This window comes from Papaver somniferum, chromosome 4 (genome assembly GCF_003573695.1).
Source record: "Papaver somniferum cultivar HN1 chromosome 4, ASM357369v1, whole genome shotgun sequence".
Taxonomy (NCBI): domain Eukaryota; kingdom Viridiplantae; phylum Streptophyta; class Magnoliopsida; order Ranunculales; family Papaveraceae; genus Papaver; species Papaver somniferum.
In genome coordinates this window covers 42,393,293-42,409,337 of record NC_039361.1, presented here as the reverse complement: position 1 = coordinate 42,409,337, position 16,045 = coordinate 42,393,293, and the positions used below count along the sequence as shown (strand labels likewise).

Sequence of the window (16,045 nt, the reverse complement as noted above, 5' to 3'; positions counted from 1 at the left end):
TCATTAAAATTTTAAAACCAAACCAACTCTCATTTAGTGTTTTGTGCAGCAAGTTATCTAATTCTGCTGCAATTCAGTAAAAAGCAGCATAATCCATCAAAGGCGACCGTAATCATTTCCATCTACTGCAACCCTACGACCCATTAGTCAGCCTGATAAGTCATCCAATAATGCTTCCTAGACACATTTGTCTCTATATCGTACTACAACCCCAAGACACAGGCACAGTCGTGCTACACAAATATACTTATTTAGTACCAAAATCCAAGTAAATAAGAATGTCAACTGAGCCAGATGAAAAGAAAAGTAAAAATAGGTTTTATCAAGCTTGAATACATTTGCTAATAAACACTGCGGATAGTAAAACTGGCAGCTCAATATAGATTTTTTTTTCATCTGGTCGAATGAAGTATTCTGTGAAATTCCTATTACACCTACCCACAAACTGTACTTACAGATATCACAATTACATAATAATCCAACAAAACTATTTCAAACAACAAATATTCAAAGGAAATAAAGCAAAAAGTTGAGTTGTTGAGACTTTCCTCACATTTGGTTGTTACATTGTGCGGGATGAAAAAATGGTTATGATGAACAATAAATACAATAAAATGGTGAACTTTTACTTGAGTTTCTCAAATTAAACTATACAAAGGGACTTGCTCTAAATAATAGAAATTCTTGGAGAAAAACTCACCAAATAGATGACCTTTTGAAGCAACATACTAATCACTTTATATTGAATCCCTTACCACCAATCATAAAAAACTTGTCTCTAAGATCTTGTCCATGTACACAGAGATGGATGGGAACTCTTAATGTGATTTTGAAATGGATTCAAAACTCATGAATAGAACCTATAATATATGGAGCATTATAAGAAGCCAAATATCTTTCTTACCATGTAAAAAATCGGGGATCTAACAACATCACCCAATATTTCGCTTAGCAATCTGTATGGACTAACTCCGAAATACTTTCTAGAGAATCAACTACACAGTCAGACTCAATATAGGTAAAAGTATCTCAAGGAGTTAATATCTCTCTCTTGTTTTGATTTACTCGAGCTAATAGAAATCAGCGAGTCTTTAATCAAACACAAGGAATAACTTGGGTGGTACCAAAGACCAATATCCAAGGATCAATCAATGACAATCAACAACCAAAGGTTGGATTACTCTAATTGATGATCTAACGTACAACCTATATTATTTCAATTATAAAGATAAAACAACATAATGCGGAAACTGAAATAACACAGACACCTGAAATTTTGTTAACGAGGAAACCGCAAATGCAGAAAAACCCTGGGACCTAGTCCAGATTGAACACACACTGTATTAAGCTGCTAAAGACACTAGCCTACTTCAAAATAACTTCGGAATGGACTTTAGTTGAACCTCAATAACTCTCCCACTGATCCAAGGTACAGTTGTACTCCCGACGCCTCTGATCCCAGTAGGATACGTCACACTTGATTCCCTTAGATGATCTCACCCATAAATAAGAGTTGCTACGACCAAAAATCGCAGGATTTGACAATAAACAAATCTGTCTCACACAAAAAAGTCTATCAAAGGATCAATCTGTCTCCCACAGAAAAACCCTAAAGTTTTTGTTCCGTCTTTTGATAATAATCAAGGTGAAGAGGAACCAATTGACAATCCGGTATTATATTCCCGAAGAATAGCCTAGATAAATCAATCACCTCACAACAATCTTAATCGTATGGTAGCGAAACAAGATGTTGCGGAATCACAAACAATGAGACGAAGATGTTTGTGACTACTTTTTATATCTTGCCTATCGGAGATATTAATCTCGCCAATCAATCTGATTGTACTCGTACGATAGAAGATGCAAGATCAGATCACACAACTACGATAAAAGTAGTATCGGTCTGGCTTCACAATCCCAATGAAGTCTTTAAGTCATTAAACTGGTTTTAGAAGAAGAAAACCAAAGGTTAAAGGAGAATCGACTCTAGCACGCAAACTAGTATCACACGTGAAGTGTGGGGTTTAGTTTTTCACAATACTAGATGTCTCCTTTATATAGTCTTTTAAATCATGGTTTCGCCTTGGTCACAAAGCAAACAATATCCACCATTAGATGAAAACGTGATTTAGATTCAAGCTAATATTTCTCAACCGTTAGATCTAAAACTTAGCTAGTTTTACACAAATGAACTGCACGCTTCTAGGTTTGTTAACTGATAGACACATTTTTGTGTCCGATTTGTCTCGATTCTATATATTGTTAGGGTTCATTTTTGTACTTATTATGGTGTTTTATTTATTTTTAGGTATTTTTGGCTAATAAACATTTTTGGAAAAAATTGGCTCGAAAAGTTGTTGGAAAGCACCCGGAGGACATTTGCTATTCGGACTCTCACTTTGGATAAGGGGTAACCTAATTACTAAGGGGAATCCTATTTCCAGGCATCTGCTAATCGCACCCCTACTCTGGATAAGGGGCAACCATCTTCAACATTCAAAAACCAGAAAATTGGCGGGAAAATAGTGCAGTTAAAGAACAGTTTTGGTGATCGTGATTTGGAGGAGTTTGAGGTCGATTAAACCTCTGATTTTCATAGGATAGACTCCTTATGGGTCTAGGAATCTGATATGGGTGTTTAAATCGATTAGAATGGGCTCAAACGACGGATTTTTTTCACAACAAGAAAATATGGAAAGTCACGTGTATGACCTGTTTTAGGGAATTTTAGAGTGATTAAAACGATGTAAACCTTCCCAAAGATTTGTATCTATCTAAGGAAGAGTTTAGAATAAAAAGGAAAGCTCAGAAACGCGTAGAAATCCTAAAAAAAGAAATTGTCGCAACTTGGCCTTGAAGAGAAGGAAAGAGATTTTGGAAGATTTGGGAGAGATTTAATCGGCATTTTTGATATAAATAGATGTCTTGGGTCATATAGAAGGGGTGTCGAGAGTTTGGGAACCTAAGGAGAGCCAGAGAAGAAGAATTCAGAGCTTTACAAAACTCTGTTTCTGCTGCTGCTGCTGTTGAAGAAGAAGAACAATGACCCTCGGTAGACAGTCGTAGAAAAGTGTCGCTGTTTAACAGCTGAAGACATTAAGTTGTTCAGGGCAGTCTTAAATCAGCGACAAAGCAACAGTTTTTCTGTAACAGTTGTTTTGCAACACCAATACACTGTTGCAAACAGTCTGTGTTATTACTTTTCACTCTTTTAATCATCTTTTGAGCAACAAACACATATTTTGAGATCATGATTAATATGAGGAGCTAAACCCCATTGCTGAGGCGATAGAGGAAGCTATTTTTCCAACAAAAAGTGGTATATTCTATTTTATCTTTTTATTTGCAATAATGATATGATTATTTGCCTTGAAATATTATTGAATATGATTTTTATTTGAGTGATTGTGATCTATTTTGATGGAGTATGCTTAGTTTTAAGACTTTTGATGCTTCATACTTGGTATTTTACAATTATTACTTTTGAAAATCTACTTGTTGCAATATTTTAGAATCAAATTAAACAAGAAAATTGCATAAATATAAGTATTGGTTTAATCACTTTGAACTTGGAAAATAGTGGAATCTTAGCCTCAGTGTTTCTTTTAGTATTGATATCATCTTTGATTGAGTTTCCTATAATTTTTAGTGAGTTTTTTTTATTTTAATATTAGGATTTAAGTCTAATTAATATCCTTCACAAGTCTGAGAATCGAACCACTTTTACCACTATCTACAAATCACATCAATTTTTGGCGCCGCTGCCGGGGACTTGTTTTTAGGGTTTTAGATTTATTTTATTTTCTTATTATTTTATTTTTGTTTTTATTATTTTTGTCTTTTTTTTTTTATGTTTTTGGGTATTTATCTTGTGTCTACAGGTTCTGGATCATAAGGAAAATTGAGCCAAGGAGTTTGGTGATTTCATAAAGACTTGGAGATAAAGATTAAAGCAAAAAGAACAGAAAAGAAGACAATTGTATTTTTTTATTTTTTTTAGACAATTTTAGTTTAGGGTTTGTTTATTTTATTTATTTTTTTTTAAAAAAAAATTGTATTAGTGTTTATTATTTTTGTAATTTTTCTTTATTTATTTTTTACTTTTGGACTTTGGGACATTATTTTTTTTATTACCCTACGGAAGGGTACTTTAAATATAAAGTGTTTGCAGAGAAGGAGGAAAATTACGATATTGTCTCTGCACCTTGGGTTCGTACACTAGACATCGGAGTCAGTGGTCCGAGTCGACTACAACCGATTCATCCTCCGTCTGGAACGGGAGGTAAGATTCTAAAAACACTCGCGAATCCCCTGTCAGCGAGTTACTGGACTCCTTCGTATGCATATATGTTGAGGACTGAATACGGACATTTATTTTTCTAGTAAAGGGCAAGGCCTGGCCATACAAGATAAGGTTTCGGATTTCATCACCGTTCTCTTCTTGCCCGCTTTAGGAACACGTAACCTACGCGAACCTAAGCCTAAAATTTTGACTAGAATGAGACCGATAGGTAACGAGCTTAACAGGAAAGTCATTAGAAAAATATTGGTTACTCTTTTAAGCATACTTCGAAGTTCGTGACGGTTTCTGTAAGTTGAATACGTGACTGCGCCGCATTGTAATACCGGTGAGGCCTTGGGTATCAAAGATCCACCGAGCTTCCCTCGCCTCTATTCAACTTACGTTAACTCGGATTGATTCCAGAGGGGTTTGCTTAAATTGTAACGAATTCCCGTTCGAAGGATTAGAAGCTGGTCTAGAAACAATCTAAGTGGAGCCATCATGCTTTTTGTTTGCTAGAAATCAATAGGTTTGATTTGGTTGAGTCGTCCTTGATCTGCATTTGCTTACCCTTCCAATTTAGAAAATTCTATTGTATTCCTGAACGTAAAAGAGACGCACTAGGTAGATTTGTTAAAGAGAGACCTAGTAGTTCGAAGCGTCTCGATTACCTTAATCTAGAAAGTCCGGCTTTTGAAGAGTCTATTTTTGAACGTTCTTTGACTGAGGAGAGAATCCCTGTTGCTCCGATAGCGCCAGAAATGGCAACTTTGAAATCTTTGTTGAATCCAACTAGGACTACCTGTCCTTCGTGTATTAAGATAGCTGAAACGGAGGCACCCTATGAACTGAAACCTGGGACCTTACAGATGCTCCTAATCTTTTTAGGGAAAGAAAATGAAAACCCTTATTACCATGTTAGGGATTTTGAGGAAATTTGTAGTACCCTAAGAATTAGAGGCTTAGATGATGATGCTTTGAAACTTAGGTTATTCCCATTTTCCCTGAAAGATAAGGCCAAGTCGTGGTTGTATAGGTTGGACTCCGAGTCGATTGAGACATATGAACAACTTACATCTGCCTTTTTCAATAAGTTTTTCCCTAGGCACAAAACATCGTCTATTAGGACGCAAATATGCACATTTTCACAACAAGAGGGAGAATCTTTATATAGGTATTTGGAAAGGTTCAATGATTTATTATCCCAGTGTCCTCATCATGGTTTAGAAAAGGTTAGGCTAGTTCAGATCCTTTATGAGGGTTTAGATTATTCCACAACGACCATGGTTGAGTCTGTATGCACTGGTGGATTTGAAAACCAAACTGTTGATGTGACGATGGAATTTTGTAATGAAATCGCCGAAATAACCCAGCAATGGGAAAATAGTAGGGCACCCCAGAAAACAATTCTTTTAAGTAGAGGAAACGTTAATAGGGTAGAAGGAGGCTATGAATCAGATGCCAAAATTGGTGCTATGGCAAAAAGGTTAGAAGCCTTAGAAGTGGGCCAGACTAGTGGTAGAGTGGAGCCTTTTTGGGAAGGCCAGAATATTGAAGAGCAGGCCAATGCTCTTTATAATAAAACTAGATTTTATAACCGTCAAAAGATTGACCCATATTCAGAAACATATAATCCTGGTTGGAGAAACCATCCGAACCTTTCGTGGTCTAAGGGCCAAAGTCAAGGTCAGTTTAGTAATTCTAATGCTCCCCCAGGTTTCGGTTATACTAAGAATCCTTCAAGACTAGCTCAGTTTCAGAATCAGTCAGATAAGAAAATCCTAAGTTTAGAGGAATCTCTCGCCTTGTTAACTCAGCAAACTGCAAAATTCCAGTTATCCGTAGAACAGAGTCTACAAGCTGGTAACAGGATAGAACAAGAAAATAGTCAGGCTATTTCCGAGTTAAAAACCCAGGTTGGTCTGGTAAGTGATTTTTTGAGAGAATAAGGTAAGTTTCCTAGTCAAACACAACCCAACCCTAGAGGAGTTCATGAATTAGGTGCAAAACCATCGAATTAATTGAATGTTGTTAGGACCCTTAGAAGTGGTAGAGTTGTAGACAATAAGGTAACCATGCCCGATAGTGAACATACTGTAGTTCACCCCTCAGGATCTCACCTCTCAGGACCAGTAGCTGAAGAGACTGATAAAGTTTCTAACGATGTGAATTCGGTTCCTGAAAGGTCTGATTTTAGGCCTAGAGCCCTATTTCCTCAGCTATTAGTACCAACAAAGAAGGAATCGAACTTTAATGACATAGTGGAGGTTTTTAAGCAAGTTGCCATAAACCTTCCCTTATTAGATGCAATTAGGCAAATTCCTGCTTATGCCAAGTTCCTTAAGGATATGTGTATGCGAAAGCGCAAACTTAGCGTCCATAAGAAAGCCTTTTTAGCTAGTCACGTAAGTTCAATCATTCAGAACACCACAACTCCAAAGTACAAAGACCCAGGTTCTCCTACCATTGTTTGCACAATAGGTAACTTCCGGGTAGAAAAATCTTTACTTGACTTAAGAGCCAGTGTGAACTTACTGCCATTCCATGTATACTTACAGCTAGGACTTGGTGAAATGAAACCTACTCAGATGACACTGCAGTTAGCTGATAGGTCTGTTAAATCCCTCGAGGTTTTATCGAGGATGTTCTTATTGAGGTCGACAAGTTTATTTATCTAGTGGATTTCGTGGTCCTAGATACCCAACCTGTCCCTGACCCAGAGAACCAGATACCTGTGATTTTAGGTCGCCCATTTTTAGCTACGTCTAATGCGATCATTAACTGTCGAAATGGTGTGATGAGTTTATCTTTTAGTAATATGACTATGGAGATGGACATTTTTAATGTCAGTAAGCAACCTCGTGATCTAGATGACACATGTGTTGAGGAGGTGAACATGATAGAAGCCTTACTTCAGGAGTCATTACCAAACATCTTGTCTGAAGATCCATTAGAAAGTTGTCTATCCCAGTTTGGTTTAGATTTTGACGACGATAGAACTATTGAACAGGTGAATGCTCTATTAGATTCTACCCCTGTGTTAGACACTGATAGATGGAAATCTAGGTTCGAACCGTTACCAGTTTCTGAGACTACCCTAATTCCTTCTTTAGAAGAGCCCCCAAAGTTGGACCTTAAACCACTACCCGATACTCTAAAGTATGTGTTTTTAGGCCCATCTGAGACTTTACCTGTGATTGTAGCTTCCAATTTGGATAGTGATCAGGAAATTAGGCTAGTAAATGTACTTCAAGACAATAAGGAAGCTTTAGGGTGGACTATAGCAGACATTAAGGGTATAAGTCCTACTGTGTGTATGCATCAGATTCATTTATAGGAAGACTCCAAACCTTCTAGGGAGATGCAACGTCGACTGAACCCTAACATAAAAGAGGTAGTTCGAAAAGAGGTGCTTAAGTTCGACTGAAGCCCTGTTCAGGTTGTCCCCAAGAAATCAGGTATCATTGTAGTCCAGAATGATAATAATGAATTAAGGAAAATTTGTTGATTGGTCCAAATCCCATATAGTTATTTATAGTAAGGTCCAACCAGATTTTTTTTTATCCGGAGGTCCAAAATTAATAAAAAAATAGAAATGACCATAATACCCCCTACTACCAAACGTGTGTGTCTACACTGCTTACAAATTTGAGTATATATCTGGCACACTGCTCACAAATTCGAGTACATATATGCTAACAAATTTGAGTACATATATGCCGCACTGCTTACAAATGTGAGTACATATCTGTCGCACTGCTTACAAATTCGAGTATATATTCGCTGCTTACAATTCGAGTACATATCTGCTGCACCGCTTCCAGGTAAAGTACATATCTGTTAGAATCAATTATAAATAAATTAGCACATATTTCAGTATTGCGCATACGTACTCATGGATCAAACAAAAAAAAGTGACAAAAACTCTGAATAAAACAGAATCGAAAGAAGTTTCTATCAGTACGCCTTATACGTACTGCGTATTCATGAAATAAAAATCAACTGCCTGTAAAAAAGAATTGATGAATCCTCCAAATGTCAGAGTTCAGTGCCTTACCTCAAGCCAAACTGATGTAGTTTCACTTCCTGTGAACAGGTATTGACCTAGAAAGATGGTGTCTCCTTTCTTTACTGCCTGCACAGAATCATATAGCTTAGGATAACATAGTCACACAGGTATCGCAAAGACAACAATTGGAAGGTTCAAGGGAACATCTACACTGTCATCCTTCTTCCTAATCATTGTTTTCCAATTTTACGATATACATCAACAGAACGCAAACATATTCGAATTATGTGACAACAATTTCCAAGCCCAAACTGAAATTACACTATGATTTAACCAAAATTTCAGCACACCTTTGCTAATCCATCATAATTGATTGGCAATACATCTGAAATTGCTTCTTTATCTTGATCCGGAGTCAAAACAACCGATGATTCAGCCTTCAGTGCAATCGATTTTTCACTTTTATTAAGAACTTGCAATTCAGGGCCTATTGTATCTAGCATGACCTGAAACAAGTGAACCACCAGATATGCACATTTATTATCAATTTTCATTCTATAATACATAATAGCAATTCCAAAAAAACGATTCAAAAACTGCAACAACAACGAAGATCATGACAATTCCTAAAACAATCCAATTCAAATCAACAAAACTTACAGCACAGAGCTTCTTAGTACTCTTAACAAGTATGATTAGTATGATTTTGAGAAAATAAAGAAAGAAAATAACTAGAAAATCAAATTGAGAGTTCAAATAAGCTAAAACCATCAAAATCTAACCAAAAAATCGAATAATTACGATCAAGATTCATAAAAACATTGCGTCATATACGTACTGATGTTTAATACACAAGCAAAAACTAAAACCAAACATATAGAAGCATAGTAAACACAGAAAAATCAGTACGTCATATACGTACTGATGGTTAATACATAAAACTAAACTGAAACCAAACCAAAAGCCAACAAAATGAAACTAAAATTCTAGATCTACAAACGAAACAAACGTAAAACATGATTTTATAACTAGATCTGGACTATTTTCATCAAAAACCTTCAGTACATCATATATGTACTGATGATTAATACACAAAAGCAAACTAAAAACAAACCAAAGACCAACAAAACCGAGTTAAAACATCAGATCTAATAATGAAATGAATATAAAACATCACTATCTATCTAGATCTAAAGTATTTTTACCAAAATTGAAGTAAAAAATTAACGAATCAAGCATGAAGATCATAAACACAAAAAAACTGAATTTAATTTCTCTTTTCGGAACCTTAAAATCTGAATTTTGAATTCTTTTTCCCATGAAATCAAGAGATTTGGATCTCAGATTAAGATAGAGTCAATAAAAAACTTAAAATAAAGATCAGTATAGGTAAATCAACTTACGAAATACCTCAGAATCAAAACAAATATTTCAGTATTACATATACGTACTCATGGATCGAACCCAAAAATCAATTAAAAAACGCTGATAGAATCCAAAAACAATGACAAAACTTTGAATATAACTGAATCAACATCAGATCTAATACCTAAACATTAGATTTTGCTATAAACATAAAAATTTCTCTAATCCGAGAAGAAAAAAAACCTAAATTAAAATTAGCTTTTGAAGAAGAAAGGAAAAATGAAAACCTAAACTATACCAACAGTAAGGAAGTGAACCTACCGATTAATCTTATTTTGAATTCACGAATTGATCAACACCTCAGAAGATCTTCATAGCCGGAGCTTTTCACTGAACCACAAATGAGAAAATGAAGAAGAAGAAGAAGAAGAATATATCGAGAATGAAGAAGATATGGATTTGGTTACTGCTTTATATACTTAAGGGTGTTTTCGGTATTTAAAAATACGTCCTCATATGTTCCACACGTGTGCAGGACCTGGGCTTAAAAAAATTGGTCCATTTTCATGTTTTCTTTTGATTATGGACCTCTGATTAGTGGGCTTTAATGGGTGGACCTACCACTAACTAAGAACACTATAATGGTACCTATTGGTAATTCCTACATGAATTAATCCCAACCCGAGTGACCACGGGATGGCGTGTGTGTATTGAATATAGGAAATTGAACAAGGTCACAAGGAAGGATCACTTTCCCCTTCCTTTTATCGACCAAATCCTAGAGCGATTAGCTGGACATAGTCACTATTGCTTCTTAGATGGCTACTCCGGTTATAATCAGATCGTTATTGCCCCAGAAGACCATGAGAAAACCACCTTTACATGTCCCTTTGGTACCTTTGCGTATAGACGCATGCCTTTCGGGCTATGTAATGCCCCTGCAACTTTTCAGCGTTGTATGATGAGCATATTTTCTGATATGGTAGAACGGTTCTTAGAGGTCTTTATGGATGATTTTTCAGTGTTTGGTTCATCTTTCGATGAGTTCTTGCATAATTTGACATTAGTGTTGACTAGGTGTAAGGAAAAAAAATTAGTGCTTAATTGGGAAAAATGCCATTTCATGGTTAAATCAGGAATTGTATTAGGGCACATCGTCTCTTCAAAGGGTATAGAGATAGACAAAGCCAAAGTTGACCTTATTAAGACTTTACAGGTCCCAAAAACCGTAAAAGATATTAGGTCATTCCTAGGGCATGCAGGTTTTTACCGTCGATTCATTAAGGATTTTAGCTTGATTTCTAGACCTCTTTGCAATTTGCTTGCAAAAGATGTTAAGTTTGTCTTTGATGATGCTTGTTTAGAGGCTTTTGAGAAGCTTAAAACTTTACTCACTACTGCCCCGATAGTCCAGGCACCTAACTGGAACCTACCCTTTGAGATTATGTGTGATTCTTCAGATTATGCTATAGGCGTCGTTTTAGGAAAATGAGAAAACAAATTACTTCATGTGATTTATTATGCTAGCAAAACTCTGAATGATGCCCAAATGAGCTACACAACTACCGAGAAGGAACTTTTAGCCATCTTGTTTGCCTTGGATAAGTTTAGGTCTTACCTATTAGGTTATAAGATCATAATCTATACAGATCATGCTTCTTTGAAATACCTTTTATCTAAGAAGGATACCAAACCTAGTTTGATTAGATGGATCCTATTGTTACAGGAATTTTCCCCAGACATTAGAGACAAAAAGGGTGCAGAAAATGTAGTAGCAGATCACTTTTCTAGGCTAGTTGTTAGTTCCCCTAGTGATTCCCTTCCTATAAGGGATAACTTTCCTGATGAACAATTGTTCTCTGTTTCCCAATCACCTTGGTATGCAAATATAGTGAATTATCTTGTTACTGGTCGAACCCCTCAACATTGGGGTAAGAAAGATCGTTCTAGGTTTTTAGCCGAGGTTAAGCATTTCTTTTGGTATTGTCCGGACCAGATTATTAGGAGATGTGTATCTGAGAGTGACCAGTCTAGTATTATCTCCTTTTGTCATGAACATGCATGTGGGGGTCATTTTAGTGCTAAGAAGAATGCTGCTAATATTTTGCAGTGTGGATTTTACTGGCCTTCGTTGTTTAAAGATTCCCATAGTCATTGTGTTTCTTGTGAGCGTTGCCAGAAGTTAGGAACCATTTCCCGCAGAAATATGATGCCTTTGAACCCTATTTTAGTGATTGAGGTCTTTGATGTGTGGGGCATTTATTTTATAGGTCCATTTCCTAATTCGTTTGGTTATCTTTACATACTTGTCGTTGTAGACTATGTGTCTAAGTGGGTTGAGGAGGTTCCGTGTAGAACGAATGACCACATGGTCGTAGTCCAGTTTTTGAAAGAGAATATACTTACACGTTTTGGTACGCCGCGGGCTATAATTAGTGATGGAGGTTCACACTTTTATAATATACCGTTTTCTCTTTTAAGGTATTACCCATAAAGTAGCAACCCCATATCACCCTCAGACTAGTGGTCAGGTAGAGGTTCCAATAGGGAAATTAAACGTATTCTAGAGAAAACAGTTAATCCAAATAGGAAAGACTGGTCGTCGAGGCTTACTGATGCCTTATGGACTTACCGTACTACGTTTAAGACACCCAATGGAATTTCACCTTATCGTTTAGTGTTTGGAAAGGCATGTCACCTGCCTGTTGAGTTAGAGCATCGAGCCTATTGGGCTATTAAGAACTTAAACTTTTCACTTGACAAGGCAGGAGATCAAAGAAAGCTCCAGCTCAATGAGTTGGACGAGATTCGTAGAGATGCATACGATAGTGCTAAGGAGTATAAGAACAAAATGAAACTTGTACATGATAGGAATATTTTACGAAAGTCATTTTCTCCAGGTCAAAAAGTTCTTCTGTATGACACTCGTTTGCATCTATTCCCCGGGAAGTTGCGCTCTCGGTGGACCGGTCCTTTTGTGGTCTGTACTGTTTTTCCTCATGGTGTTGTTGAGATTGAGACACCAGATGGTAGTAGTTCTTCGAAGGTTAACGGTCAGCGATTGAAGCCCTTTTTAGAGCCTTTTCCTACAGGTGATGTTGAGGAGGTCCCTCTGGAGGACCCTTTTTACCTTGATTGACCATCGAGGCGATTTTTTATGTTGTATAATATTTTTGTAGGTTTTTGGTTACACTTCACCCAGGTACTATCTTTCCGACTTCTTTCTTTACTATTTCCTCATGTTACTTATATTTTTGGTACTGTTCTTTGATTTAGAAACATTGAGGACAATGTTAGATTTAAGTTTGGGGTTGGGGTAGAACTTTTTGTTACCTTTTCGTTGCAATAATTAAACTCCAGAGCCTAGAAATTTATCCCTATTAAGGATGGCACTAACCAATCTAAGTGGATGGAAGCATTTTGGTTGTAGGAGTTGAGGAACCAATCTGACTAGATGGCAACATCTAAAGAGTCTATTCATAAAAGCACAGAGCTCAGGTGTTAAAAATAACATGATAGTTTCACCATATCTCGTTGAGTCCTTTTCACTTCTGTTTTTGTTTTGTTTTGTTTTTAAACTATGTTTCTCTAAGTGATTAGGTGGGGCTCACGATTCAAGTTGTTACCAATGCTAGGGTGAATTAGAGTGATTGAGATACCAAAAAAAAGGAAAAAAAAGAAGAAAAGACCAGACCATCTGACCAACTGTAATAAATTCAATAAAGTCGACCACTGGTTCCCTTGTATATGCCAGTGTGTTGATATTAGTCAGACTAGTATCTTAATCCATTAAGATAGGTTCATTTTGGCGGAGGCCTTCAGAAAAATATGGGAAACGCCGTTCACTTAGTAAACATCAAAACCATCTATGTTTTTCTATATCCATCTTCATGATCTATCCATGTGATTAGTTTCGACTCCGGATATTGATGTCCATAGTGCAACTATCTGAGTAGAGCTCTGTCACTTCATATAAATTTTAGTATGCTTGAGTGCAAACTCGTGTACAACAATTGGAATTTCGCATCAGGGTACTTCCTCCTGTAGTCAATAAGTATGCCGACCAAGGTGATTCTTTAGTGCCTTCCAAGGTTTTGTGTAGATATCTAGGGTCTGGAGTAAAAAGGTTTTGTGGGTATACCTCTGGTAAGCCCTCTGGAGACAACACTCCGCCATTAGGGACACCTAGGGGTTTAAAGGCTTATTGCATACGCTAAATGCAATCGACGATGCCTGCGACAGTGAGTTAGGATTTTATTTCTATTTTATTTTTGCTCGAGGACTAGCAAATAATAGGTTTGGGGGTATTTGATAGACACATTTTTGTGTCCGATTTGTCTCGATTCTATATATTGTTAGGGTTCATTTTTGTACGTATTATGGTGTTTTATTTATTTGTAGGTATTTTTGGCTAATAAACATTTTTGGAAAAAATTGGCTCGAAAAGTTGTCGGAAAGCACCAGGAGGAAATTTTCTATTCGGACTCTCACTTTGGATAAGGGGTAACCTAATTACTAAGGGGCATCCTATTTCCAGGCATCTGCTAATCGCACCCCTACTCTGGATAAGGGGCAACCATCTTCAACATTCAAAAACCAGAAAATTGGCGGGAAAATAGTGCAGTTAAAGAACAGTTTTGGTGATCGTGATTTGGAGGAGTTTGAGGTCGATTAAACCTCTGATTTTCATAGGATAGATTCCTTATGGGTCTAGGAATCTGATATGGGTGTTTAAATCGATTAGAATGGGCTCAAACGACGGATTTTTCTCACAACAAGAAAATATGGAAAGTCACGTGTGTGACCTGTTTTAGGGAATTTTAGAGTGATTAAAACGCTGCCTGTAAACCTTCCCAAAGATTTGTATCTATATAAGGAAGAGTTTGGAATAAAAAGGAAAGCTCAAAAACGCGTAGAAATCCTAAAACAAGAAATTGTCGCAACTTGGCCTTGAAGAGAAGGAAAGAGATTTTGGAAGATTTGGGAGAGATTCAATCGGTGTTTTTGATATAAATAGATGTCTTGGGTCATATAGAAGGGGTGTCGAGAGTTTGGGAACTTAAGGAGAGCCAGAGAAGAAGAAATCATAGCTTTACCAAACTCTGTTTCTGCTGCTACTGCTGCTAAAGAAGAAGAACAGCTGAAGAACATTGACCCTCGGTAGACAGTCGCAGAAAAGTGTCGTTGTTTAACAGATGAAGACATTAAGTTGTTCATGGCAGTCTTAAATCAGCGACAAAGCAACAGTTTTTCTGTAACAGTTCCATTGTAACAGCTGTTTTGCAACACCAATACACTGTTGCAAACAGTCTGTGTTATTATTTTTCACTCTTTTAATCATCTTTTTGGCAACAAACACATATTTTGAGATCATGATTCATATGAGGAGCTAAACCCCATTGCTGAGGCGATAGAGGAAGCTATTTTTCCAACAAAAAGTGGTATATTCTATTTTATCTTTTTATTTTCAATAATTATTTGATTATTTACCTTGAAATATTATTGAATATGATTTTTATTTGAGTGATTGTGATCTATTTTGATGGAGTATGCTCAGTTTTAAGACTTTTGATGCTTCATACTTGGTATTTACAATTATTACTTTTGAAAATCTACTTGTTGCAATATTTTAGAATCAAATTAAACAAGAAAATTGCATAAATATAAGTATTGGTTTAATCACTTTGAACTTGGAAAATAGTGGAATCTTAGCCTTAGTGTTTCTTTTAGTATTGATATCCTCTTTGATTGAGTTTGCTATAATTTTTAGTGAGTTTTCTATTTTAATATTAGGATTTAAGTCTAATTAATATCCTTCACAAGTCTGAGAATCGAACCACTTTTACCACTATCTACAAATCACATCATTAACCGTACCTAAACGTGTACATTGTTGGTTCAACAATAGTTAACCAAAAGGTTAGCCATATGAGCATTTCATACGAACCATATTATTCTTCATCGTAACTAGTTCAAATGACTTCAAATGAACTAGTTAGAGATTTGTTCAATTGCAACGAAATCTTATGTACTACACAAGACACATTTGAAGCAAAGATGATTTCATTCACTTGAATCGGTTCATGAACTTCTATAGCCACGGTTTGCAAACTGCATTCCTTAGTCTTTATAAGTTTAAGTTCAGAAATCATCTTCAGATATATAACCTTCTTAAGTTCGCACACTAGGTTCGCGGACTTAAGCAACGGGCAGAGTTTACAAACTCCAGCAGAAAATCTCGGCAAAGACTTTCCGCCGGTTCGCGGACTGGGTTCACGGACTCACGCAACAAGTTTGTCAACTCCAGCAGAATTTCTCGGGATGAGAAGTTCGGCAGTTCGTGGACTGAGTTCGCGGACTTGGAACAAGCCATTCTTCCGGTTTCTCTT

At 36.5% G+C, this 16,045-nt stretch overlaps 1 long non-coding RNA gene and 1 pseudogene across 1 annotated transcript; both read right to left on the bottom strand.

Annotated features, from left to right (window-relative positions):
* Nucleotides 1-5,407: 5,407 nt before the first annotated feature.
* LOC113276735 lies at nucleotides 5,408-5,507 on the bottom strand (annotated as a pseudogene).
* Nucleotides 5,508-8,061: 2,554 nt separating this feature from the next.
* Nucleotides 8,062-8,693, bottom strand: LOC113273784. The gene is made up of 3 exons (XR_003322600.1): nucleotides 8,642-8,693; nucleotides 8,340-8,417; nucleotides 8,062-8,119 (listed from the first exon to the last, which is right to left on the bottom strand). It is a non-coding gene; the product is annotated as an uncharacterized LOC113273784 (long non-coding RNA).
* Between the last annotated feature and the right edge of the window lie 7,352 nt (nucleotides 8,694-16,045).